This window comes from Rhagoletis pomonella, unplaced genomic scaffold (assembly GCF_013731165.1).
Source record: "Rhagoletis pomonella isolate Grant_MI unplaced genomic scaffold, Rhpom_1.0 Rhpom_scaffold_00002, whole genome shotgun sequence".
In the NCBI taxonomy this organism is placed as follows: domain Eukaryota; kingdom Metazoa; phylum Arthropoda; class Insecta; order Diptera; family Tephritidae; genus Rhagoletis; species Rhagoletis pomonella.
In genome coordinates this window covers 6,988,758-6,992,965 of record NW_023458556.1, presented here as the reverse complement: position 1 = coordinate 6,992,965, position 4,208 = coordinate 6,988,758, and the positions used below count along the sequence as shown (strand labels likewise).

Below are 4,208 nucleotides of genomic sequence, written 5' to 3'. Positions count from 1 at the left end.
AACAGACTAAAGTTAGGTATAAGCTAACGTCACTCCCTGCAGGGTATTTTTCGGGATTTCGATAAATACCTAATTTTTAATTAACTATGACAAAACTAACTTTAAATGAGTAATGTTTCTATTTAAATATCTTCATACAAAAATTACTTTCAATACACATTTTCTGCACTTCGCAGATTCTTTTTCGAATTCAGGACAAATTTAATATTGGTCGAAATCATATATTATCATTTTAATGTTATGTCTGATGGAATTCAAATAGGGGAGCACCTACGAAAGAACATGCAAAGAACAAATAAGAAAATACGTAATTTTAAATTAAACAAATAACATATAAAAAATTGAAAAAATCTTTTTTTATTGATAGTTTATGTTCAAAAGTAGTTGGCTACAAGTTAGTTGCCATCTAAAGCGGAGGCAACCAGTTCTCACTATTTTTCGGCTAGCCCAGTTTCCTGCAGGGTACCTACACGCATGGAATGCAGTGTGATTGCAAATCGCAGAATATACAAAACCTTTTTATCTTCAATTTTATTTATAATTTGATATTGAAGTGAAAATATATCCATATCCGTTTGCATGAATGTAAAAAAAAATTCAAGCGGATACAAAGCAAATAATGTGTAATCGATGCATTTAATGAAAATATTTTTTTTTATTTATTTAATATTTCTAATTACTAATACATATTTAGTTTTTTTTACCCCATAATTAATTGTGCAAAATGCCATTTATTAAAATAAGCAATAATAAAAAGCATTTTGTTTTGATTTCTAATTGGTTATTTCCTAAATGTTATTTATTGATTCATTCATTTTCGCGACCATTTACAAATATAAAAAAGTACATACATATGTATGTATGTCTCTCTATGTTATGAGAATTATTATTGAAAAAGCAGTTGAAAAAATTAAGTAAAAACAAAAGCAAATTATATTCGATTAGGTCTTTAAGGTTTAAGGAGTTAAAGCAAATACATAGTTTGATGTTTTTCTAGAGAAACAAAAAAATTAAAAATAAAAATTTGTACAAACTTTTATTTAATATTTTTACTAAAATAAGTAATTTTTAGCAAAAAAAAAACGACTTCAACTCTCATATAAAAAAAAAATATATATATATATATATATGTATCTTATGATTCACTGCTCGGATCTTAACCAGATTAGTACGTTCTCTTTTATGTATGTTACCGCATAACTTTGGACCACGTCAACCGATTTCGATAACTCTTTTTGCATCGGAAAGGTAGTGTCTCAGAGGTGGTCCCGTACTGGTTTAGATCCAATCATTGAATTGATGAAGTTGAGAATTGAAGTCGGTTTTGTTTTTTGCTTAAAAATTACTTGTTTTATATATTTTAGTGATATTGTCAAATAAAAGTTTGTTCACAATTTTTTTTCTTCCCAACTTACTAGATTTTACCTAACCAAACAAAATATGAAATATCTCGACTACTGGGCCACCTAGCCGATTAATTAATCCCCCATATTGCATTGTCGTTGAGTTCTGAGCAAAGTTTGAAGTTTCAAGTCTTTAGCTCGTCGGAAAGTTGGTTAAAAATTGATTGCGAGATTTGATACCGGTACAGGTGGAACTAAATAAGAGCTTGTAAAAACGCGACACATAACCGAACAGATCCAAAAAATGCACAGTTTTGAAATAATAAACACCAAGGTCCATAAAGCCGATAGTATTTCGGCAAAGGCCTGCCGAAAATTCAGAATAATATAATACATATACATAGCAATGTGTTGAATATCAGAACTCATGACCAGGCAACGGATTTTATGGAAGTTTTTTTTCTGCTAAGTGATATGCTACGGTTTCGGTAACAGCGAACTTTATTCGCGCGAATTCGCTCGACATTACTTTTAATGTATTTTGCGTACATTGGCTAAGTGGATTACCAAGGCCACAAAATGCCAAATATAGGCATTTCGCTGTCAAAGCGATGTCGCGCGTATAAAACATTCGTTTGCCTTTTTAGCGATTTTTGCAACCTTCTCCTGTTTCTCTTACTATTTTGTATGGGTTTTTAAGTTCTAAATGTTCGCCCTCCCAACGTACACCCACAAACATTATTTTGGCTCTGGAGATTACGAAACGTTTCACACAAAACAACAATGACAAAAAGGCAAACTTTGCCTTTTAGTTTTGACTTAAAACCGGGCGAAACCGAATTTTATATACCCAGCGCAGGTTTCAAATATCGTCGTTTCAACTTGTTCTAAACTCCCTTTGCATGATAAGCAGGGGTGTTTTTCCCACTTTCAAACGTTTTCGATAAAATGCTGAGTTAGACTTGGTGAAATAATTGAACCAAGTTTGGTAGAAGTCGATGAAGCGATAAAGTGGGCGGTGCCACGCCCAATTCCTAAAAGTCTATCAACAGTGTGCTAAGTGGTCATTGTAGTCCAGGTGAGCTATCTCGAGTTATCGGGTACACGGACCGACGGATGGTCGGACAGAGAGACATTTGCCTATATCTATCTCGATTCGTTTAGGCTGTTACAAACAATCGTTATGAGAACAAAGTTATAATACCATTGGCCTGAATGCTTGTCCTCTCTGTATGTATGTTTTTAGTAAAAGAATATCTTCAAAAGAATAAATATGTATGTATGTATGTATATATATGCCACTACGACGTTGAAGTCGGCATTTTATTGAAAGTTTTTAAGCAATATCTGAAAATATTTATTTAGAAAACAAAGTATCATAGTCAAGTTTTATAATGCAAGCCCATTCCATCGTTACCCGAGTTACAAACTTTTGTATCCATACATACATACATATTTATGTATAAGTTTGTAATCCTTAGTAGTCATGTTCTGGCAAATCTCCGCCACTATGAATCACAATGAATTTGAAAATTTGAAAGTCATTCCAACAAGAAATTCTGTGCTACATATGTACATACTTTTCCATTGAAATTGAATAAGCGAACTTTTCTGTGCTTTCATTCAAATCGCATCTGTGCTGTTTGTGGCTTACAGCAAATACCGAAAGCACTATAGTGAAAATTTGAACTTATACAAATATAACTGAATATACACATGCGCATGTATGTATGTATTGGGGTGTTCACAGTTTGTAGGCCTCAACATTTTGAGACATTTTTAGTATCAAACTGTGAGCACCCATTTCTAGCAGTCGTTGCAAAATGGTCGCCAAACTTAACTGGTGTTGCCAGACATTCCTTCTTTGCGTCCATATTTTAAACGTCGTCTTTCGATTTTGATTCTGAAATTTTAATTGTTAAACTTAATTACCAAATGCTATTATTTGTTCTTCCTTTAAAATGACTTGTTTTCGAATAACGTCCCCAATAAATTAAACAAATCTGATTGGTGTTGCCATAATGCAACCCTGCTGCGAGGTTGCAAAATATAGACGCTTTAAAACACAACTTTGAGTGTGACAAAATGTATAATGTAGACGGCGCACAGTGATATTTGATACCCATTTTGTGCCCATAATTTACAAAAATTAGTGTATTCACATGAATTTAGGTTATCGGGGGTTTTCGAGGTCGCCGAATTCGAACCTCAAGACAAAATAACAAAAAACAAAATGGCCGATCCAATATGGCGCCTAAAATCTTAAACGAAATAATTTATGTTAAAAAAATAATATTATTTTATTATTTAAGAGTTTTTTGGGTCACTAAATTCGAATCTGAAATCAAAATAATAAAAAACAAAGTGGCCAATCCAATATTGCGTCTGAAATTAAAAAAAAATGTGTCTAATTTGAAACATATTTATTGAATTCAAATATTCAAATTATGTTAGATTTTCATAGTTTGTATTTAAAATTCATACATAATCATGTTTAAGAAAATAATTTTCAGAAAAACTTTCAATATTATATGGTATAAAATCGCGTCTCAAACAAAATTTCGGACACGGTCGGAGTCAATATAGTTTAAAATATAATTATCTTGAAATAAATATAAATTTTTTATTGGTGGAACAGGGAGAAAATTACCTTTTATAGAACTCACATTTGAAATTAATTTCAAGTATTTTCCAAAAAAGTGGAAGCATTCAAACGTAAAATTTTTTTCTTTCATTTTTGAACATAAATAAATAAAAAACCAGTGCTTTTTTAAAAAAATCGTCATGGTTAGATCGACGCGAAATTTAATTATATTTTATTTAAAAAAGTTTCAGTTCATATTTGGGCTCTCAAAATTAATTTGT

The 4,208-nt window shown here is 31.3% G+C and overlaps 1 protein-coding gene across 1 annotated transcript in view; it reads left to right on the top strand.

Annotated features, from left to right (window-relative positions):
* Nucleotides 1-4,208, top strand: part of LOC118734420 (eye-specific diacylglycerol kinase-like) — a 325,708-nt gene that overhangs the window by 243,254 nt on the left and 78,246 nt on the right. The window lies entirely within an intron of this gene.